Below are 25468 nucleotides of genomic sequence, written 5' to 3' on the forward strand. Positions count from 1 at the left end.
AATCTGACGGGTATTGAAGGGGTTGCCTTGCAATCGGTCATGTGTTGCCTCTGTACCGAAGTGCTCAACAAACGTGCGTAGGTGTCACCAAGGGTGTTGAAAACGGGGGGGGGGGGGGGGGTTAGAGGAACCCTGTGCCATTTTATTCACGCACTGTTCACGTGCTTCATCATGACGTCAAACCCCTAAGCTCATTTCAGAAAGTTATGGGGGAAAGCAACATTTTCCTTGCATCTCAATGAATATAGTTCACTTCTGCAAGGTACGTGAACAATATTGGTATCATCTTATGGTATAAATGTTGTCTTTATGAATACATGAAAGGCCGTTCGTTTGCCAGTCCTATTCTGCTTCTTTTATTTTCTAAGCATATTTGGTGAAATATAATTTATGTTGTAAACTGAAGTTATTTCTTCGCCTCTGTTTGTATGTATGTGATAATCACAGGATCTATGGTAAGGATTTTGATCCGGTTTCGACTAACAGATAGACTGATTCACGAGGAAGGTTCGCGTATTTAACTTACAAACATTTTATGGAAATTGGCTGAACTATGGTGAATTGAAGTTCACCGCCGATATGAAAACGATGGCATACCCATCTAGAGGTACTATCTCCGTAACTCCACGCGTTCAGTAATTGGTTCGACTTATTGATGTACTCTTTTGTACCACTGATTAAAATGATGGTATCACCTACATATCTTAAGCAGTAGATGGTATTTTTGAGCAGCTGATTATTGGTTTTCAGGTCTTTGTCTTCTAAATTACTCATAAGTATTTCAGCTAACAATCTTTAAAGGTCTGAGCCCATTACTAGGTCATTTGTATGTTAGTAGAGTTTAATGTTGAATTTGAAGTAGTTGTGGGGGAGTGTGAATACAAGCAGGTCCATTAGTTCAGTGATGTGGGTGGATGGTTTTTTTGTGGTTTTGTAGGTTGGCATTAATTATCTGTAGTGTGGTATCTATTGGCACAGATGAATAGAGCTTTCATATGTATCAAATAAAGCAAGAGTGGCTCCATCAGGAGCTTCTGTGTTTCTGGCATGTTATGTAAATTCTGCTGTGTTTTTAAGTGCTCTATTATTATCGAATGTGTATGTTTCTTTGAGAATTCTGAAGAGCTTTTTGTTGAGTTTCAGTATTGGACTATCCTTACAGTTCACTGTAGGCCTGATGGGGGTCCAGTTTTTGTGTACCTTTGGTTATGGTCTAAGGCAAGACGCTTCTGGGCTCATCGTTACAATGTTTCTTCCTTCTTGGAACGTGAGTAGGAAGTATATGTTGTTTGAGACCTGTTTAATCTCTTTTTGTGTTCTGGATCTTTAGGTATTTCTGTTATGTTGTTGGCTTCGAATAAGTCTAAAGTTTTATTCAGATGTGTTGCTCTGTTCATTACAACAGTTGTATTGCCCTTGCCCTTGTCAGCTCTTACAATTATTGAATGGTTTGCATGTAATTTAGTCTCAGTGGTATGTGTAATGGTTTCTTCTCTTTTATTGATTGCTGAGAATGGTTTTGCAATCTTCTTCTCAATAATTTCGTTAATTTTTGGCCCAGTGGAGCTTGAACGTTGTGTTCACAGTTGAACACCAAGCAGGTGACTTTATAAATTTTTTAGACCTTGCCATTAGAATAAAGGATAAGAAACACCTGTTTGAAACATGTTGGAAGCCTTCCACAACACATACTACCATTCACAGCTCGTCCTGTCACTCCACATCCTACAAAATGGCAGCATTCCGGTATATAATCAGCAGAGCTATCCAACTACAGATCTCTGAAAATAGATGTGAAATTGAAATAATAAAACAAACAGCTATTGCAAATGGCTTTAACAGCTCAGTAGTAGACACCGTAAAACATTGAATAGTGGCAAAACAATAGCATCACGAAAAACATAAAGGCCGGCCGTGGTGGCCAAGCGGTTCTACGCGCTTCAGTCGGGAATCGCGCGACCGCTACGGTCGCAGGTTCGAATCCTGCCTCGGGCATTGATGTGTGTGATGTCCTTAGGTTAGTTAGGTTTAAGTAGTTCTAAGTTCTAGGGGACTGATGACCTCAGATGTTAAGTCCCATAGTGCTCAGAGCCATTTGAAAAACTAAAAGAAAACAATATCTTCTATATAATCCCACTTCTAAGTAATAAATCATATCAGATTTCCAATATCTTCAAACGAAAAGGCATAAACATATCCTTTACCACCAACACCAACTCCCACCCACCCACCCGCCCATACACACACACACACACACACACACACACACACACACACACACACACACACACCTTCATATTTACGATAAATATTTAGTTACGTTACCATGACATTCCCCAATGAGCAATGGAATGGCCTCATTTACAAATATAACAGCTTGTACTCACTTGCAGGTTGAAACTAACTGTACATCAACTAACGACATCAATTTTATATCAATGTAGATATTTTTTAAACATTAACGAATGTATTACTGCAACCTTTAGTTAGTTACTAAGAACCTCCTGCTTTGGGAAAGCTTGCTCCGCTCCACCCTCTGCTACCAGCCTCTGTATCTGAATCTCTCTCCCCTGCCCCTTATCTGAATCCCAGCCAAAACTGTTATTTATGCATGATTTTACCACTTTTGTCAACATGATTATTGTGCTGAAAGTTTTCAATATGTCACCTGATTATGTAAACGAATATGAAATTTAAGCGATATAATCTTGACAGAATCGGATTTGTATAGCACTTGAAATATTTCATCTAACACATGTATTCTGCGACACAAAGTAAGATCTCCATAATCTTTAAAACCTATTCCGAAATAATAATGTTGTTATGATACATATTCTTTGTACAATGCGACAATATTTCCCTTTTGCTATGTGTTCTTTGCACCTAGTGGTTCCCAGACACATTCTTTGTTTACAACATATGACAGTTTACATGTCGTGTGTTACGACAGTTTAAGAAACCTGTGACCACTGGAGGTATTCTATTTTACTTGTTTTATTTTCACCATTAGATACAGTTTTAGTTTTTAAACAAAAAACCCCATCCAAAACCGTGTTTTTGTTTCTCCACCACACAGTGCCGCAAGTTACCCCATAATCGTAACAAAACACATGCATATGTTATATTAAAAGATATAAATCTTCCTTACGATGGAGGTTTATAGTCGTCTGGCCGTACATACTTACTGCTTCCTGTGCGAAGCTGGGGCGGGTCGCTGGTATGTCCCAGGAGCAATGGTCAGTATTCAGGGACATGACAAGAACGCTCACTTGAAGCGTAAAATTTCATGTGGACATATGCCCTACGGCGAATGGTTTGAGAGACAGAACACATAGTATTACTTATAAATGAACGTACGTAGAAAAAAAGAATGAAGTAGCTTAAGTTTAACGTAAAAGGCAAGCTAGGAAATGGTCAGTATGTTGACATCTATCTCGCCGGGAAAGTGTTTTGTAAATGTAAATTAAGTTTATCGTTTTATATCACAGCGAAAGAACACAGTTGTTAACTGTGGATCACTACCCAGCGGATTCTAGAGCTGGGGTGATGATACAGGGAATTTCCTTATGTTCAGTTAATATCTGCGGCGCTGTCATATTTTAAATAAAAATATTTAATCAATGCAGGATGCTATTTGTTATCCATCTCCACCAAATTTTAGACGCCGGTCACTTAACAAGGCTGGCAACAGGGAACTGCGCCTCCAATCAATCCGTATGGAAGTCTTGGCATTACTGTTACAGGAATCCCGCTCGGCAGCAGATTATAGGACGTATTAAAATGAACCGTTTATGATGTACTCCCTTACTTATTGTCTGTATATTACGAGGCACAATCATTAAGTTGTAAAAATTATCTCATAGTTTAAATAACGTTAAAATACATGGTAAGAGCAAAGCATTATATTTTCAGATAAATAGTACTTATCTTGCAAAGTTGGTCTCAGTATCAGCGGTGGTTTCCTTTGTTCACGTACAACCTATTCAAAGATTTTGTTCACGGTCCTTTAAATGACAAATCGCGGGAATATTGTGTTGCAATTAACCATTTTCTTATTTTATTTGCATGTTCTTGAAATACAGTTTACCATCACATGTTTGACACCTTCAAATATACATTGTGCAACATGCTTTAGACACAAGAATATGATTATTAATCAGACAGTAACATGTACCAAACACAATAGATTCTAAACACACACTGACGGACTTGGCGCCAAAATTTAGTAGATGATATATTACGAACCCAGCTTCCATTACCTTCTAGAATGGGATATAATACAAATTAGTATCAACGTTACTGTCTAAATTGAAATTGTTTTTTCAGATTTAATATATACACTGTTTTTTGCAAATAAATATTTAATTGAAGATTTATTTGCCTAATGGTTAGTAACCCAGGTGATAAATAGTAACTTCCTGTTCAGTTTCCTTATCGATAGTAAAAAATTATAAATGAGGACAAATTTTATTTACATGAAAACTTAAGTATAACAATATTATATTATTTTACTGTAATTTGTTTTTAGGTCATTTAAATTGACAGCTTTGTACACTAATTTTCATGGTGCAAGATCGATATTAGGAAATGGATCGACACGAATAATAAAAATATATTAACAAAAAAAATGTTTCTTAGCTATCAGATATGTTCAGAGATATCCTCGAATGGGAATTATGTAATGTAAGTAAGGAAATTAATCCAAATCGGAGTACAATATATACGAAATCGAACATATCGGTTGACGTGCGCAAATTCCGAGGAGGCAAGGTTCATTGTATATCAGGCCAGCTTCGTCCACCACTTCTTCATTTTTGACGGTAAGTGTTCTCAGAAATAAAAATTCTCTGCGGAAACGAGACGGCCTTTTGCAACGCTTCGTTTAAATTCTGCAAAAACGGTGTCTTATTGCGAACGTTCTGGCGCGCAAGGCTGTCGTACGCTAGCTTTCTGTACGGGGCAGTGTGCGTTTGATTGCTGACAAATGATGATTCCCGCGGGAAGCGTTGAGCTTGTAGAGCTTATTGCAAAAGTTACTGTAGCGCTGGCAAACAGAACATCTTCCTGCTTCAGCCGCTGGTGGACGTTTATTATGACTTGCCCTCAATGTCTGTCGACTAGTACAGCTGCTGAAACGAACTAGCGCACAATTGTCTGACTGCGATTCGTTATGATCAGCGGCGTTATGAGAGACGTGGAAAGCAGTGTATTCAACAACGTACGAGATTTCATCGATAGCGCGTCCCAGTTTGATGTGAGCGCAGTGGAACGAAATACTGTTGAAATAAAATGTCTCGTGTTTTCCGTCATCAATGACTATATTGACAGCTTTGTGGGATGAACATGCTTCCCGAAAAAGGTACAACACAAAAGGGGTCAGATTCGGAAACGTCATAGTGTTAGGCCACAGAGCTACGGCCTTGTGCTCGTATTGAACAGTTCACTTAGCAAGCCGTTTCCTGTCGCTGAATTCATATGAATAGAAATGCTGAGAACACTATAGTGAACAGTTGTTACGAGGTGTGGCTCTAAAATAACTGGGCTATTGACATGAAACGTTTATTAAAAAAGTATTATTGTCACCCCCAATATACTCCCTTCCTCTATGCGTACAACGGCCCTTGAGAATTTTCCATTGATGGAAACAGTGCTTGGAAGTCTTCCTATGTGCGCTCCTTCAGTATGCGTATGTATTGGTGCTTCGTTTCTGGATCATAAGTGAAAAACAGTGACTAGTTATCACTCTTTCCTAGAAATTAGGATCATTTTCAGTGGTATTCAAAGTGTCAGAACAAACATATCCACGTAGTTATTTTTGTTCGATACTGAGAATTTTCGGCACCAGTTTCGCACAGACTTTTCTCATGTTAAATTGGATATGTAAAATTTGCCTTAACGCATTCCTTGTCAATTCCTACAGTTTCAGCAATCGATCGAATACTCAGCCGACGGTCAGAGTGAATCAGCTTACCTACGTTTTCGATATTTTCATCCGTATTTGATGTTGTAGAGCGTCCTAGGCGTGAATCATGTTCTGTGTCTTCTCAGCCATCTTGGAAACGCTTGAATCACTCAAAAACTCGCTTATGTGACAAACAGTCTTCGCCATGCACTTTTCTTAGTAAAAGTAGTAGAAGTTTTTCCAATTTTCACTTGAAACTTCACGACAGTTCGTTTGCTATTACACTTATTTTTCCGGCAAGACACAATAACAGGGCCGGCCGGAGTGGCCGTGCGTTTCTAGGCGCTACAGTCTGGAACCGCGTGACCGCTACGGTCGCAGGTTCGAATCCTGCCTCGGGCATGGATGTGTGTGATGTCCTTAGGTTAGTTAGGTTAAAGTAGTTCTAAGTTCTAGGGGACTGATAACCACAGCAGTTAAGTCCCATAGTGCTCAGAGCCATTTGCCACAATAACAGGTCTTACGCAAACGAAGGCCACGGCCACATTGATTGGTCTAAAGGCACCAGAGATGGTGCATTCGACTGAGAGGGCTCCACGCTTCATAGATATTGGACGCACGTCTTTGGCGTATGCGAACTTACTCTGCGACAATCCCGTTATTTTATAAACACGTCTCGTACAAACACGCGTTTTAAAATCGGTGAGTCGCAAAAGTATTTCGTAGTGCGTAGTGTCTTACCGCATTCTTGTTCTGTTAACACTTCTCTTTGCTTTTACGTTCTTCGTAACTGCACCTAGTTTTCCTGTTGGTATAACTCTGTTAAACTACTATCCATATTGTCCCGGCATGCATTTCGTTCATTTTCTAGGATGCTACGCTTCTCTCCTAAGTTATTGGGTATAAATGACTATTATTCAGTACACTGATGAGCCGAACTATTATATTGACCCACTTAACAGCATGTTGGTGCACCACTGCAATGCAGTACAGCAGCCAATCTCCGTGGTACGAATTCGGTAAGTCCTTGGTAGATTAGCGATATGTATAAGGCCAGATGTCTGTACACAGTCACACAATTACCGTAAATTAAACGCCGGTGGTTTAAGGTAGCGGAGCTGGCACAGGACAGCAGCTCAGAAGTAAGTATTCCGTGTGTTTCAGATCAGGTGAATTTGGTGACCAAGACGACAACGTGAGTTCGCTGTCATGCTCCGCACACCACTGCAGCCCGATTTTCTCTTGGGACACGGACAGTTAGCCTGCTTGAAAATACCAACGCCTTCGGGAAACATATCATACATTAAGGAGGGATGCAGATGGTGCGCAACAATACTGAAGTAGTCTGCACTTGTCATGACGCCTTCGATTACAACCGCAGGTACCTTGGAGGCTCAAGTTAATCTGCCCCATAGTACAATACTGTGCCCCCCCCCCCCCCCCCCCCAGCGAGCGTCCGTTCTACGGTGCATGTTTTGGCCAGCTATTGTTAAACTCGTTTATGTCAGTGGACTACCGCATTTGCTGCCAGTGTCGTCGCCAGAATAATTCGCACATTCGTATCTGCTCTGATTATACACTTTTCTTACCATGTCACGAGCTCGCATCAGGCGGCATTCAGTCTCACAGTGGACATTCAAATTCGTCATAACAGATTCCAAAACAAAATGAAAAACTGACGCACCACGAAATAATTATCGAAAAGGGATGGGAATCGGTAGAAGTGATATACATATACAAACAAACAAATGATTACAATTTCAGAAAAATTGGATGATTTATTCAAGGGGAAGAGCGTTACAAATTAAGCGAGTCAATCACGCTTTGATCCACCTCTGGCCATTATGCTGGCAGTTGTTTGGCTTGCCGCGGATGACAACCAAGAGGTCCTGGTATGAAATGAAATGGCACCACCGACCATCACTTCTAGTTGTCGGACCTACGGCGAGCAACAGTTAAGTTAGTATCCCATCAGTGTCCGGGGCGTCTCCAGATACGTCTTCACTGGTCATCGAGGCTCAGTTCGGACGCATCAATGAAGAAAAATCTTCTCCAGTCATGGAGATTATCGGCCGAAGACGTGTCTGGAGAGATCCCGGACATTGATGCGATACTAACCTCACTGCCATCAGCGGTACGGACCGACAGCAAGGAGTGATGGTCTAGCCTTTCCATATATATAGCAGAGCCCGTTTGGATGTCAATCGCAGCCCCTTACAGCACATCCGTATATCGACAATATTCTACACCCCGATTTGTTGCCTTTCATGGCAAGCTATCCTGGACTTTCTTGCCCTTCGAGGCAAGCCATCCGGAGGCTTACATTTCAGCAAGATAATGCATGCCTACACATGAAGAGAGTTTCTACTGCTTGTCAACGTGCACGCCAAACACTCTCTTAGTGAGCAAGGTAACCGTACCTCTTCAACTGAGAACGTTTGGAGCATTACAAGCAGGGTCCTCCAGGCGTCTCGGGATTCTGACGAACTTACGCGCCAGCTGAACCGAATTTGGTACGATACCCCTGAGGAGGACATCCAGCTATTCTGTCAGTCAATGTGAAGCCGACTAACTGCTTGCATAAGGGCTACAGCTGGACCAACGCTTTACTGATTTGCTCAATTTGTGATGCCCTTTCTCTTAAATAGTTCATCCAATTCTTCTGAAATCGCAGTCATTTGTCTGTGCATTTGCAATTTATATCACACATACCAATTTCTGTTCCATTCGGATAATTCCTTCGTGGTGGGTCTTCTTGTTTATCTTACCGCTCATACATCTATGTTGGCATAATCTACACTTATCAGCTTCTTAACGTAGCAAAACTATGTATGACTCCCTTAATATCTAGTTTATTCTAAAACTTAAAACTCAATGGATACTTGCAATTCGGTAGTGATTTAAGGCAGTCACATTCCAAACAGTTTATTTATTCTTCATTAAATTTTAGTCTATAGATTTGTACTTCTGTTAGATCCTTGGCAGGGATTGTGTTGTTATTGCTGTTGCTGTTGAGAAAGATGATAATTTTTAAATTTTACTGAAATTTGATATGTGTCATTCCTGATCAGTCGGAGCACAAGCTTGGATGGCGGAAGGATAATTGGTCGGACGGAGTTTGAACCACCTCACAACACAAATATGACACCATTGCTGATCCCTGCGACACATGCCGCGGAAAACCTGTCGTGTGTTGAGTCCTGTGTGAGCGAGCGAGCATCCTTCTGAATTGGCGTAACACCAGCATTTCCTTTACTGAATGGCTCTGGATGTATATTACCCCACCAGTAGCAATATATATATATATATATATATATATATATATATATATATATATATATATATATACTCCTGGAAATGGAAAAAAGAACACATTGACACCGGTGTGTCAGACCCACCATACTTGCTCCGGACACTGCGAGAGGGCTGTACAAGCAATGATCACACGCACGGCACAGCGGACACACCAGGAACCGCGGTGTTGGCCGTCGAATGGCGCTAGCTGCGCAGCATTTGTGCACCGCCGCCGTCAGTGTCAGCCAGTTTGCCGTGGCATACGGAGCTCCATCGCAGTCTTTAACACTGGTAGCATGCCGCGACAGCGTGGACGTGAACCGTATGTGCAGTTGACGGACTTTGAGCGAGGGCGTATAGTGGGCATGCGGGAGGCCGGGTAGACGTACCGCCGAATTGCTCAACACGTGGGGCGTGAGGTCTCCACAGTACATCGATGTTGTCGCCAGTGGTCGGCGGAAGGTGCACGTGCCCGTCACCTGGGACCGGACCGCAGCGACGCACGGATGCACGCCAAGACCGTAGGATCCTACGCAGTGCCGTAGGGGACCGCACCGCCACTTCCCAGCAAATTAGGGACACTGTTGCTCCTGGGGTATCGGCGAGGACCATTCGCAACCGTCTCCATGAAGTTGGGCTACGGTCCCGCACACCGTTAGGCCGTCTTCCGCTCACGCCCCAACATCTTGCAGCCCGCCTCCAGTGGTGTCGCGACAGGCGTGAATGGAGGGACGAATGGAGACGTGTCGTCTTCAGCGATGAGAGTCGCTTCTGCCTTGGTGCCAATGATGGTCGTATGCGTGTTTGGCGCCGTGCAGGTGAGCGCCACAATCAGGACTGCATACGACCGAGGCACACAGGGCCAACACCCGGCATCATGGTGTGGGGAGCGATCTCCTACACTGGCCGTACACCACTGGTGATCGTCGAGGGGACACTGAATAGTGCACGGTACATCCAAACCGTCATCGAACCCATCGTTCTACCATTCCTAGACCGGCAAGGGAACTTGCTGTTCCAACAGGACAATGCACGTCCGCATGTATCCCGTGCCACCCAACGTGCTCTAGAAGGTGTAAGTCAACTACCCTGGCCAGCAGGATCTCCGGATCTGTCCCCCATTGAGCATGTTTGGGACTGGATGAAGCGTCGTCTCACGCGGTCTGGACGTCCAGCACGAACGCTGGTCCAACTGAGGCGCCAGGTGGAAATGGCATGGCAAGCCGTTCCACAGGACTACATCCAGCATCTCTACGATCGTCTCCATGGGAGAATAGCAGCCTGCATTGCTGCGAAAGGTGGATATACACTGTACTAGTGCCGACATTGTGCATGCTCTGTTGCCTGTGTCTATGTGCCTGTGGTTCTGTCAGTGTGATCATGTGATGTATCTGACCCCAAGGAATGTGTCAATAAAGTTTCCCCTTCCTGGGACAATGAATTCACGGTGTTCTTATTTCAATTTCCAGGAGTATATATATATATATATATATATATATATATATATATATATGCGCATATCCGCAATGATATGATCGGCAAGCGCTGAATATGACGCCATACCCTTCTCGCTGATTTTCCGCCCAGTTACACGTGCATCCTGTTTCTTCGAAAGAGGGACTGGCTGACATCTGAGTCATTCCTGTTTCGTTTCCCATAACGAATGCTAATTATACAATTATGTAAAGCTGCCACAAAACTACCTGAAGGATCTGCTAGGATAATCCCTCCATTGGAATCTTCGCTTCACAGTCTAACTCCTATTTTTGTACTAGATATGACACAAATAGTATTTGTAATAATTTCAGTAGGAATATCAACGTTTCACTCAAATACAGGACGTTTCAACAGGAATAATCAGTATTTTAGAATATGGTACATAATGGAGCGGATAGTGTGTTGAAAAGATGTTATAAGAAGAATTTCAATGAAAGTAAAACGACAGGAATGAGATGTGGTGGAATTAAATAATGTAACGCTGGGAGAAATAGATTAAGGAATGATGCACTAAAAGTAGTGAGTGATTTTGCTATTTTCCCAACAAACTAAGTGACAAAACTGACAATAGACTAAATAGAAAGGATATAAGATGGAAATTTGGAATAGCGAAAAAGAAAAAAGAAAAAGAAAAAATAAATCTGAAAAAGATAAGGGTGTTAAAATGGAACTTAATTTTAAATTTTAGGAATTTTTTCTGAACGTATTTTTCTGGAAGGTAGCGTTGTATGGAAGTGAAACATGGACGATAAGCAGCTCAGGTAAGAAGAGAATAGGAGATTTTAAAAAGTAGTGCTGTTGAAGAATGCTGGAGATTATGGGTTGGATCCTATAATTGGGGGGGGGGGGGGTACTGATGTTTGTGGTGCAACGTGACTAAAAGAAGGAAACAGTTTTGACAGGACAATCCTGAGGCATCAAGGAACCGCCCGTTTGATAAGGGAGTCTAAAGTTTGACCACAGTAAACATGTTCAAATGGAAATAGGTTGCAGTAATTATGTAGAGATGAAGAAACTTGCACAGTATAGACTAGCATGGATAGCTGCAATAAAGCGGTCTTCTGAATGAAGCTCACAGAAACAACGTGACATGACCGCACTTACCTTATTCTTATGATCCTTCATGAGTTATGCAATGGTACAAGATCTGTCGCACGGTCTTCATTGATTACCAGTCTTCTAAATTTAACGAAGAGGTTATTGCGAGAACTGCGGCACCTTTCTTCCAAAGATTCTCATTGAGGTATCCCTAGAATCACTGTCACATCTGATGTCTGTCTATATCGACGTGTTATGATCCTAGCAGCACGCTACTGAATTCTTTGAGTGTCTGCCGTCATGCCTACGAAACAAAGATTCCTGCGGTAGAGCAGAACTCTGGAGTCGCTCGAACCAGCATATTGCATTTGATTTTGTTTATAGACGCGCTGCGCTTACCTAGAACCCTTCCAAGATATCTAAATCCTCGATTCCGCGACAGTGATTACTGCGCAAGTTCCTTGTTCTTCCCGTCACGTGTGTTAGTTTGGCCGTTTTACCTTTGGCGCAACGCAACTGCAACGCGCGTCACGTTTGCGTGGGAACCAGTCGCTCGACAGTTTGACCCACTATGCTGCATTGTACTTCCCCACTGGCACAACAGTGGCAATGCAAGCTACGTGCGACTCCGGAGTAACCAACTCCGATGCAGCCGCGTTGACACATGTGTCGCGACTATCCCTGTAGTGTGTGCTGATTCATAGCCCTGACGGATGAGGACCAAGTGGTTTGCGCCAAGGTGGCCGAAATAGTGGAGAGACATCTTTGTCCGTACAAATCTTGTTGAAGCGTTATCAAAGGAACATTTTATATTATGTTCGTGTATTAAGGGATGTGGTAGGTCCCGAATTTCTGTTTATGGACAACAATGTCCGGCCGCACTGGACTGCGGAGGTGTCGAATACACTTAGAGCGAGTGTATTGAACGTATAGAATGGCATACTCCCCGGACCTACACCCTATAGAGTATGCGTGTGATGCTCTTGTCACCACGCCCGGGTTCCTGGGTTCGATTCCCGGCGGGGTCAGGGATTTTCTCTGCCTCGTGATGGCTGGGTGTTGTGTGCTGTCCTTAGGTTAGTTAGGTTTAAGTAGTTATAAGTTCTAGGGGACTGATGACCATAGATGTTAAGTCCCATAGTGGTCAGAGCCATTTGAACCATTTTTTTGCTCTTGTTAGACGTGCCTCTCAACGAACATCCGCTCCTCGAACCGTGCAAGAACTGTAAACGGCCTTCAGGGAGGGGCTGAACTATATCTCCCAAGGACTCCTCAACAGTTTGATAGCCAACATGAATAACAGGTCCAAAATGTGCATTAGTTTCCGAGGAGAGCATATTCCTTTCAGATAGCCCGATATCGTCCTTTACGTTGAAAGTCTGATCAGTGTCAAAAATGGACGTTACTTATATCTGATATCCTGCTTTCCCATGTGGTGAAATCTATGCCATTTTTCGTTATAAATACACTATTGCACCTCTATTACGTATGTACTGTGTTTCATTGCTTGTGACTATTTCTGTCCAACAATGTCCCTGTACCTTAGCAATTGTCAAGCAGTATATCTAGATTGGTTTCATAATAATTGCTATGTTTCATGTTTTCTGCAGTATTTATTTCATACAGTAAACCAATTAAAAATATATCTTACCTCAAGGTAAGCAGTATTCTTTCCTGAACTGCGATACTTTCTCACTAGTTTGGGTCCTGTTTTGTGATGGCTGGACGAATATTTTGAATCAGCTTGTCGAACACTTTCTTCGACAGCCAACAGTTACTTGAAGGCTTTCTCGCCTTTTTCAAGTTATCGTGGTAATACAAAAACTGATCGTCTCTGGTTATTGCGAATGAAAGGGTGAATCCAAAATTTCCGCTCGCTTTGAAACCTGCTCATGTGACTTTACTGACAGAAACCAGCCCTTTTGAGTGTACCACCAGTCGTGGAGCAGTTGCATCAGTGGACGAAGAACGTGCATCGCATCCTTCATCAGGGTGTTGTCAAAACGTTTCGTTGTCGTCGCATTGCAGTTCCGTCGCGCAAGTGGATGAACAGCCTTTCGATTGCGAGCGTAGCCCATCTCGCCGTATCTCGGGCGGGCAAGCTGTTGCTGCAGGTCTGGAAGTGACGTCACGACACGAGGCGATGGAGACGTGCTGCGGCCTCTAGTGCGAGGGTGGACACGGCCTCTGAGGCAGCCGCCACCCCTGCGGAAGGGTCCACGCGGCAGCCGCCCGAAATACCCGCGTCCCGTCCCGCTATTTCGGTCCGAGGTGTAACGCTAGACCCCGGCGCGGCCGCGGCTGCTGTCCGCCTTTACAATCGCTAACACCGCCGCGCCGGAAGGCGCACGCCGCTCAGCTGCTGCCGAGGACACGCGCATGCCCTGCCCGTGTCTGACGAGAGCGCCGAGTCCCGTGTTAGGCTGCTTGCACGCTCCAAAACTTACCGCCGCTCGACGCTTCCGTAAAGGGACAGTGTCCGCGACTTCGTCCTTTATGAACTAAGCTCAAGAGACAAAATACACTGACGGGAAATGAAATTTCTGCAACACATTTGTCTAGGTACCAGAAGTTAGGTGATTAACATTGCAAGATCGAACATTAATGTAAGAACGAGATATGCCATTAAAATGTGAAATACTGGTACAGTAATAACTAGTGTAACCGCCAGAATGTTGAGTGGAAACTTGCAAACGTGCAAGCATTGTGTTGTACAGGTGACGGATGTCAGTTCGCGGGATGGAGTTCCATGCGTGTTGCACCTGGTCGGACAATACAGGGACGATTAATGCAGTTTATGGATGAAATTGGAGTTGTTGTCCTATCTACATAAATGATCTTTTGGATAGGGTGGATAGCAATGTGCGGCTGTTTGCTGATGATGCTGTGGTCTACGGGAAGAGGTCGTCGTTGAGTGACTGTAGGAGGATACAAGATGACTTGGACAGGATTAGTGATTGGTGTAAAGAATGGTAGCTAACTCTAAATATAGATAAATGTAAATTAATGCAGATGAATAGGAAAAAGATCTGTAACGTTTGAATACTCCATTAGTAGTGTAGCGCTTGACACAGTCACGTCGATTAAATATTTGGGCGTAACATTGCAGAACGACATGAAGTAGGACAAGCATGTAATGGCAGTTGTGGGGAAGGCGGATAGTCGTCTTCGGTTCATTGGCATAATTTTGGGAAGATGTGGTTCATCTGTATAGGAGACCGCTTATAAAACACTAATACGACCTATACTTGAGTACTGCTCGAGCGTTTGGGATCCCCATCAGGTCGGGTTCAGGGAGGACATAGAAGCAATTCAGAGGCGGGCTGCTATATTTGTTACTGGTATGTTTGATCATCAAGCGGGTGTTACGGAAATGCTTCAGGAACTCGGGTGGGAGTCTCTGGAGGAAAGGAGGCGTTCTTTTCGTGAATAGCTACTGAGGAAAATTGGAGAACCAGCATTTGATGCTGACTGCAGTAGAATTTTACTGCCGCCAACTTACATTTCGCGGAAAGACCACAAAGATAAGAGAGATTAGGGCTCGTACAGAGGCATATAGACAGTCATTTTTCCTTCGTTCTGTTTGGGAGTGGAAGAGGAGAGAAGATGCTAGTTGTGGTACGAGGTACCCTCCGCCACGCACCGTATGGTGGATTGCGGAGTATGTTTGTAGATGTAGATGTAGATATGATATCCCGTATGTGCTCCATTGGAGACAGATCTGGTTATCGAGCAGGCCATGGCAACATTTCGGCATTCTACAGAGAACGTTGTGTTACAACAGCGGTATGTGGACCCATGTTATCCTCTTGGAAAACACCCCTTGGAATGCCGTTCATGAGTGGCAGCATAACAGGTCGTATCACCAGTTGTATAATTTTGCAATCAGCATGCGTGGGCTAACTATAAGATGCTCCTGCTGTCAAACGAAATGGCACCGCAGGTGTACGTCCAGTATGTCTAGCACACAGACAGGTTGGTTGCAGGCGCTTAACTGGCCTCCTCCTAACCAACAAACGGCCATCACTGGCACCGAGACAGAACCAGCTTTCATCAGAAAACACAACAGATTTCCACGCTGCCCTCGAATGAGATCTTGCTCGACACCATTGAAGTCACAAATGCCGTTGGTTTGGCGTTAGTGGAATGCACGCTACAGGACGTCCGGCTCGAAGCTCTCCTCGAATTAAACGACTTGTAACTCTTATTTGTGTCACTGTGGTGCCAACTGCTGCTTGAATTGCTGCTGCAGATGCTTTAAGATGCGCGAGAGCCATACGCGGAACACGATGGTCTTCCCTATCGGTAGTGCCACATGGCCGTCCGGAGCCCGGTCTTCTTCCGACCGTACATTCTCGTGATAACAGCTGCCAGCAATCATGTACAGTGGCTACACTCCCGCCAAGTCTTCCTGCAATATCCCAGAAGGAATATCCAGCTTCTCGCAGCCCAATTATAGATCTGGTTCAAACTCAGTGAGGTGTTGATACAGGCGTCTTCGTCGCCTTAAATGCATTCTTGACTTACACTCAGCTCACAACACAGCGTGTAGCCGGCTGGAGTGGCCGAGCGGTTCTAGGCGCTTCAGTCAGGAACCGCGCGGCCGCTACGGTCGCAGGTTCGAATCCTGCCTCTGGCATGGATGTGTGTGGTGTCCTAGGGTTAGTTAGGTTTAAGTAGTTCTAAGTTCTAGGGGAGTGCTGACCTCAGGTGCTAAGTCCCATAGCGCTCAGAGCCATTTGAACCATTTTTTTCGTTACAGCGTGTATTTAAAGCAAACCAGATTTTCATCCTCATAGTGGCACGTATAGCGTTACTCTTATGCGAATGGTGAGAAATTTGAATATACGTCATATTTCAGATGTAGAAACACGCCTATCGACATTCGTTTATGTCGCACAACTCCGCCTTGGTGTTGCAGTTTTTTCCGTCAGTGTACTAGCCACCCCACTTAAAAGAGCACACGATGTACAATGCGTAATGGTTCGTTACAGAACCCACCGCAGATTATATTCATTCATGACAGTGAAACGGTATGGATATGCCATATGGTTAGAATCAGCATTGTAAAATGGGTCGGTATGAATACAAGACACTGTGGCAGAAAGGAGGCGGGTCTGGACGTGCTCCACTGTGAAAGAAGTTATCGACGAGTCGTGACGTCGCGTTGTAGCAACGTTTTGACGAGTTTCCTACTCGTAATCTCCAGGTGCCTAGGTGTGACGAATAGGAAACACCCTCGATGATTAGTTCCCGTACAGCTCCCAGATAGTGGGGATGTTAAGTGACACTTCTAGTTCAAGACATTTTCTATTTGATTAAGATCGGGTAGTCTAGCGGACCACTCGACCTACGATGCAAAGTGCAGCCCTGTGAATACGGCCGTTGTCGTGTTGGATAGCGGGAGTGGATACCTGAAGAAACTTGTGGAGGATCCTCTTCGCCATTGTCGTGGCTAAAGCCTGTCCGACTCGGTAACTGCTATCCAAAGGGGCCCGGGTTCGATTCCCGGCCATGTTGGAGACTGAGATGGCTGAATGGACACGGACAGAAAGCCAATAAATTGAAATAAAAAAAAAAAAAAAGCTAGAGGCGTTGTCAAAAGGTATTAGCGTGGTGGCCCCTGGCAGCGACAAATATTTTGTTCCTTGTGTTTACTGAGGCCCAGAAGACGGAGAGGGAAGCGCTGGTAAGACAGGGATACAATCTTTCTTGTGTACTGTTTAATTGATGTGTCGAAGAAGCAGTGAAGGAAAGAAAAAGAATGTCAAGAACTAGGATTAAAATTCAGGGTGAAGGATTTCTTTCGACTCGTTGGTTGTTCAGTAAGTCACTACCATGTGATGAAATGAAATGAGCGTATGGCATTGTTGGTCGGGAGGCCCCATGCGGGGGAGTTCGGCCGGCGTATTGCAAGTCCTCTTTAGTTGACGCCACTTCGGCGACTTGCGGGTCAATGATGATGAAAGACACACAACACCCAGTCCCCTGCCGGGAATCGAACCCGGCCCCCCTGCGTGATGAGCGGAAACGCTACCGCTACGCTACGGAAACGGACACTACCATGTGATCTACTGTCCCGATGCCACAACAAACTTGATCCTTACTCCAGCCGTTCGTCGACCTGGAGGAGCTGTTTCATCCCACTCGACAATGCATTCGGTGTTACTCCCAGTGCATTTGAGCCATTTGCTTACACCAGAGTACGGCAGTAATCAACAGGGACGTTTATCGTGCTGCTCAAATAGCAAAACTCATCCACTACTTTTAGCGTCTGATTTTCTAATCTAATTTCCTCACCACCACATACCTTTCATTTGGGGCTTTGTCAGCAGTAGACACACATACACACACGAGTGTGTGTGTGTGTGTGTGTGTGTGTGTGTGTGTCTACTGCTAACAAAGCCCTTAATGGCCGAAAGCTATGATTGTGTGCATCTTTTTATTGTGCCTATCGTGGCTCAGCATCTCCGCTATATGGTGAGTAGCAACTTCCCTTCTCTCGTATTGTTACATTCCTTCCCGGATTAGCCATTGTTTGAAATAGGCCTAAGTAAATATTTGGGAGTAAACGCGTAGACTACTGTATCAATGACAATGAATTACGCGCTAAGGGAAAACCGGAAAAGAAAAGAACTTGAAATATGGTGTCGGAGAAGAGTGCTGAGGAATAAGTGGAGTGATAAAATAAGAAATATGGGGTCCTCCACAGAATTAGCGAGGTAAGGAAGATGGGGACACCAGGTACAAGGACGCCGAGGATGACAATACCTGTGTTAGGACAATGGTGTATAACTTCTGTGGTATCAGATGTTCCTGTAGAAGGCAACTATAACAGGGAAAAAAGGCTGGAATATATGCAACAACTAAATGAGGACGTTGAGTGTAACTACTACGCTGAGGCCCAATTCACACAGAAACGGCGTGGCGCGGACGGCTGGTGGGAACGCGGCGCTGTTTCGTGCCACCTGCACGTTGACAAATGAGGCAGCTGAACGACAGAGGTCGCTTGGCGGAGACGCGTCGCTTCAGCGAAGCGACGCCTGGCGACGTTCGAGTGGCGCGCTGCAGTTTTCATTGATCTGAAGTAATACTGTGTGCCTAAAAGCTGCTTTATGTAGATTAAACAAAGCTACATCCGTCTCTGTAGATAGTTTCTCAGTAAAACTTTTACTTTTAGAGTAAAAAATTAAAAACCACTGTTTTGGGAGTTACGCGTGTTCACTGCTATGGAGTCTCTCTGTTTCGAGTTTGAGGAAAATATTTGGTAAAAGGAAAAGAAGACGCGAGAGTTTTCGGCATCTTGTAGTCTTGACATCACAGCTTGAAAGTGAACTAGCTTTGATTTCGTTATTGTCCACAACTGTAGTGACACTTCCCAAATAAGAAAACCACCGGACATATTTTGAAAATTTTGCAATGAAGAATATCGTCACCAGTCAGTTTACGTTTGGTGGGATTTGGGGCACATGTCGTCGGGAGCGAAATATACTTAATATACTGAAATTTGTTTTAACTGTGGAAGGAGAGCGATATCTCTTTCCAGTCCCGAATAAATAAGAGGTGTATTTGACGTTTGGCTTCGACGAGTAAAACTCGACGTTATGGCCGTGCGCTGTGCGGACTTGTAGTTCGTGTTTCTCTTTCGTGTGTGGTTTATGAAGTCAGTTACAGTCACATTTCAAGTTAATATTGATTTAAGAATGATTTAAAACAAGACATAGAATATCGTTGACCCAGCATCAGAGGGAGCTATATGCTACTCGTATAGTGGTAATTAAAGCAGTCTGTCTTCTGTATGTTTTATGTCGACCTACCTGCTTCAGTATTTTGAATTTAAAGTAATTGGAATTCTTGATGCCGGCAGTGAATATGAGGTAAAACACCATTTTGCATATTTTTGTAATAGTTATTACACAATACGTATGTTATATTCGAAAAAATAGCACTTTTGTATTTTACTGGACGAACAACTGTGTCCCTTATTGCAGGAATAGAAACCTTATTTTGGAAGGTGAAACAACACATGTCAAAACACACAATTTTAACTCCAATACAAATTTGAACAAGCAGCTGCATAAGATATGAAAAATTTAACATTGTCCCTGTTGCAATTACACTAAATATGTACAGTCAGCATTACATTTTTGTCCTTAGTTAATGGATATTGTCAAGGCAGACGTGCAAATCCACTGCTCACTTGGTACTCGTTAATAGATGCTTCAAATGGCTCTGAGCACTATGGGACTTAACTTCTGAGGTCATCTGTCCCCTTGAACTTAGAACCACTTAAACCTAACTAACTTAGGGGCATCACACACATCCATGCCCGAGGCAGGATTCGAACCTGCGACCGTAGTAGTCACGCGGTTCCAGACTGTAGCGCCTAAAACCGCTCGGCCAACCAGTCGGCTCGTTAATAGAAATTCCGTTTAAGAACTGAGATATATAGCCATATTTCAAGTACGGCTTTCTTTGTGGCTCTTTTAACTGGTAGAATTTAGGCACATAAGATAGGGAAAACTGTAAGTTAACTGGCGGCAGATTTCTTTTCCAGTACCTCGCGGCTTCTTTGCAATGCTTTGAGAAATCCACGGTGTAGTAGAATTGTCAGATGAAATGTGTAGTCAAACGTACTCAGTTATTTCGAATGGCCGGCCGCGGTGGTCTCGCGGTTCTAGGCACTCAGTCCGGACCTGCGCGACTGCTACGGTCGCAGGTTCGAATCCTGCCTCGGGCATGGGTGTGTGTGATGTCTTTAGGTTAGTTAGGTTTAAGTAGTTCTAAGTTCTAGGGGACTGATTACCACTGATGTTAAGTCCCATAGTGCTCAGAGCCATTTTATTTCGAATGAGCCTCTGTGCAACCCGTCGTCTAGTGCGCTAACGTCTCTGAAATCGTCTGGTCCCTTCTTGCACAACGATGAATCCATTATCCTTGGCGTTGGCAATAACTGTAGTCCAGTTTTCTGGGTGAAAGAATATTTTTTTCCTCTCTATAAGGGCAAAACCTCTATAACAGGGTAAAAAACTATGCCCTGTAACGAGGAATTTTTGGTCTACAACAGTGAAATATTCATGGATGATCAGATTTTGGAAAATTTTTCGAATATTTTGAACATGTCGCACATCAGCAGTTTTCAGGCTTATGTATAAAAGAAAATGCTGTCCTTCTCTTTGCCGAACGAAATACAGAAAAACGTTTGAGACATACTGTATATACGCTTGAATAGTTCGGGATACGTGTTCATTTACTTCATTACGCCGAATGTGCCATATGTCTTCCCTTTTTTTCAATCAAAACGGATATACCTAATATCCTCTTGACTGCTCAGTATTTATGAGTTACAAAATATCCAGGGCATCAATACCTTCATCTGATGCAGACTACATATGCTGATCTATTCGTAGCACAACCGTCCCGCGTCTCTCTGACAGTGGCACTTCTGAGCGATTTACTCACGTCCCGTCCGTTCCACGTCCATGCGACGCCATTTCTGTGTGAATTGGGACTGAGATGGAGATATTGGCGCAGCAGAGGAAGTAGTCGCGGGTCGCATTAAAAAGTTACAGTCACCCCTCTAGGCCACGCGAGAAACTGCTTCAATAAATAAGCAACGAAAGAGAAACGAATGTTACAACCACAGCATCTAATCGTACGGGTTATACCGCAGTGCAAGTCACACAACGTTTCCATATAAGTTACGTTCCTCTGGTAGCTCCGAGCAGAAATGTGCACGTGGAGCCGCACTTCGTGCTACCGCACTCGGGGTCACATTCTATATGACTCGAGTTCTGTCGTAGTTTGCAGTGGCAGCTGCAAACATTTAAAAATTGGATGGCGGGTGTAGAAATAACGCTCACACCACATTCCAATAACCTACCACATGAGTACTGCATTGTTCTACAGTAAGAGACTTCATCGACTCCTGAACTTGAACTTAACTGACAGTGTTTTAACTATTAGGCTCTTTGAGGCAAACTTTATGTAGTTTCAGACACCTTTGGTTGCTCTATTGTTTTATTAATAGACACTGTTAATGTCGTCAGTGCTGTGCTTGGATTTTAAGAAAGAAGTGTTTATGTTGTTGTTGTAGTCTTTAGTCTGTAGATTAGTTTCATGCACCTGTCTACGATAAACTATCCAGTGCAAGTCTCTGTATCTATGCGTAACTACTCCAGCCTACATCCATTTAAGCTTGTTTTCTGTATTCTCCATCTTTAGTTACTTGGCCTTAACCACCATCCATTACCTAATCGACAATCCTTTGATGACTCACGATGTGGATGTCACCCATCAGCCGATTCCTTCTTCTAGTTAGTTTCTACCATAAATTTATTTTTCACTAGTTCGCTTGAGTACCTCCTTGTTACGTACTCGATCACTCATCGTAATCTTCAGCATTCTACTGTACTACTACATTCTATAAGTTTCTATTATCTTCTTGTCTTAACCCTTCATCATTAACGTTTCACTTCCCTACAAGGCTATACTCCAGTTAACATTGTTCAGAAAATACTTCAAAACATTTGAACTTATGTTAGAAGTTAAAACATTTCTCTCATTCAGAAACGCTTGCCATTGACACTCTGCTTTTTATTTACCCTGTTCTCTCGTTATCGGCAGTTACTTTGCTGCCATAATAACAGAACTCATCTACTACTTTTACTGTCTGACTTCCAAATACAATTACTTCTGAATCTCGTGATTTAATTTGACGACGTTTCATTACCTTTGTTTCACTTTCGTTGGTAAACATATTATGCATAATCTCTTTCCAACATCCTATGCATTCCGTTCAACTGACGTTCCCAACCCTTTGTCACCTCCGACAGAGTTACAGAGTCATCGGCAAACCTCAGAGGTCTTTTTTCTTCTCACTGAAGTTAAATTCCCTGTACAACTTGCTCCTTGGTTTCTTTTATCGCTTGTTCAAGTTACAGATCGAATAACATTGCGAATATGCTAAAATCTTGTCTCGCTCCGTTCTCAACTACTGTTTCCCTTTCTGCTTCTTAGACTCTTAGAACTGCAGTCTGGTTTCTGCGCAAGTTGTAGACAACGTTTCGTTCCCTGTATTTTACCTCTGCTAGCTACAGAATTACGAAGAATGTAGTCCACTCAGCATTGTCAATATCTCTCTCTAAATCTACAAATACTAAAAACATAAGTTTGTATTTCTTTAGCCGGCCGGAGTGGCCGAGCGGTTCTATGCGCTACAGTCAGGAACCGCGCGGCCGCTACGGTCGCAGGTTCGAATTCTGCCTCGGACATGGATGTGTGTGATGTCCTTAGGTTAGTTAGGATTAAGTAGTTCTAAGTTCTAGGGGACTGATGACCACAGCAGCTTAATCCCATAGTGCTCAGAGCCATTTGAACCATTTTGTATTTCTTTAACTTATTTTCTAAGATAAGTCGTAGGGTCAATACTAAATCGTGTAGTAGCTTTCTCCAAACTCAAAGCATTCTTCCCCGATGACCGCCTCTACCAGTTTTTCCGTTCTTCTGCAAATAGTTCCCATCAGTATTTTGAAATCATGACTTACTAAACTCGTAGTTCGGTAAGACACACGTGTTAGCACCTTCATTGTTTGAAACGGCAATAGTCAACTTTCTTTCTAAAGTGTGATGGTATTTTGCCTGCCTCATGTATCATGCACACCAGCTGTAACAGTTTCATAAAATGCATAACTCACAAATGTTAACTTTATTTATATTTTATTACGACCAGTTTCGGTCATAAACCGTTTCACGGTCCTGTACGGAATACAAAACAAAAATCGTGTTAAAATGCAGAAAGAAAATTACCTACAAGGTCACAAGATTATTTCGAATGTAAAAACAGAAAAATTACCTTAATCGAAAAATTAATCTGTAGTCAGCATTACACATCGAAGCTAAAAGTATCGTTCATTTCGAACATTGCAACTATGGTATCTGTGTCTAGAGCAACTAATGAAAGAGAACCAGTACGATACATACACCGGCATTATCGGGCCAGAACTCGTAGTAAACAACTCAGAGATCAATGACTGCGATGATATTACATTCGTAGCCAGGATTAAGATAACACTAATCATACATCTCGTAACAAAACAGTATTCCAACCAAACATTTTCAAGAAGACAAAGCAATAAATAAATTTAATTTTAGATGTTTATTGTTTTGATTTTTGAAAATGTTTGGTTGGAGTACAATTTTGTTGGTTCCAAAAAATGGTTCAAATGACTCTGAGCACTATGGGACTTAACATCTATGGTCATCAGTCCCCTAGAACTTAGAACTACTTAAACCTAACTAACCTAAGGACATCACACAACACCCAGTCATCACGAGGCAGAGAAAAATCCCTGAAATTTTGTTGGGAGACGTATGAGTATTGTTATTTTCGTCCTGGCTACGAATGTAATATATTCGTAGTCCTTGACATTTGAATTGTTCAGTGACATTAGGGGGCCCTTCACAGCTTTCGGGATGCTTCTTGAAAGCGGACACTTAATGTATCCGCAGTACTTGCCACCGCAACACATCGACACATATTACAATAGCAGATGATGACGCTCCTGTAAGCGGCTTCCAAAGCACACACTATCAGAAAGAAGCATTTAGTAAACCGAGCTCTGTTATAGCGGAGATGGAATGTGTACTTCGCTAGGTGCTTTGATGCCACCACCGTGCAGCAGCTCTGTGAGAATACAAAATCCATTAAATTCTGGCAGTAAATATAAAATGACTCGTAATAAAAAGGAGTGGTGGAACAACATTTACGGAAAAGAAGGACGGACATCGAAAGGCTTTCCTCTTGGACAACTGCTTTCTGTCAGAGATATTCCTGTCTATCTATAGGTTTCGTATTATTTGCCTTAACAAATCTTCACGGTTCACTTTACTGACTGGGTTATTAGTTTCACAAAACTACCTGAGATTTAAACTTTCTTCTCCACTCGGGAACTAATTTGAACACTGAACCTTTGTGTGCAGTAATCTTCCAACTGAGCTGCTCAGAAGGACTACAATTCATTCCGCTGCAGAGTTAAATATTCATTATATTGAGCCTATATTCAATAACAGAAGTACAGAGTAGGTTCGTATTACGAATTCAATAAGACCACTTTATACAACAACAAAAATTGAAGAGAACAAATTGTACTTTCAGGCATACTACCTGTGATGCATTCACAGATAACATTTATTATATTTTTACATCAGACTCCATATGTGTAACACCTTTTGTAAAGTTGTTTACCAGTACTGTACCCTCTTTGATGACGATAGTCAGTTTTTTGTGAAGGTAGCTTTGTAACCCGGAAATTCGATTTCTAAATAAATAAATACTTTAGCACATCCATCATTTTCCATGTACAGTAACCATATATAATTGCGCAGAGTCCCGCGCCCAGAGTTAACATAAAAGCTTTCTGGGCTGGTAACGCGTCACATCGTAAAAAACCGTCATTGATGATACCAACGCTTCGGCCTCAATTACTGTGGCTTTCCTTTAGTCTACCTGCAGATCCAGAAGAGCCAGAAGGAGGCCACTATAACCGTGGACGGAATGTTGGTGGCAGTTGTTTACGATATTAATTCATAATAGCCTAAAATTTTAAATTTGGCTCAACCACACAATATTCGTTTTAAGATATGAATCACACGACGCATTTCGTGAAGATTGTCTTATCTGAAGATAAAATATGCAAGAATCTTTAAAATAATTTAAAACTTCAATAACGTAAAAAG

General features: G+C 42.9%; 1 protein-coding gene across 1 annotated transcript in view; it reads left to right on the forward strand.

The window, feature by feature from the left end:
- The window catches only part of LOC126263155 (junctophilin-1), a 948615-nt gene that overhangs the window by 515487 nt on the left and 407660 nt on the right, over positions 1-25468 (forward strand). The window lies entirely within an intron of this gene.

This window comes from Schistocerca nitens, chromosome 6 (genome assembly GCF_023898315.1).
Source record: "Schistocerca nitens isolate TAMUIC-IGC-003100 chromosome 6, iqSchNite1.1, whole genome shotgun sequence".
Classification (NCBI taxonomy): Eukaryota; Metazoa; Arthropoda; class Insecta; order Orthoptera; family Acrididae; genus Schistocerca; species Schistocerca nitens.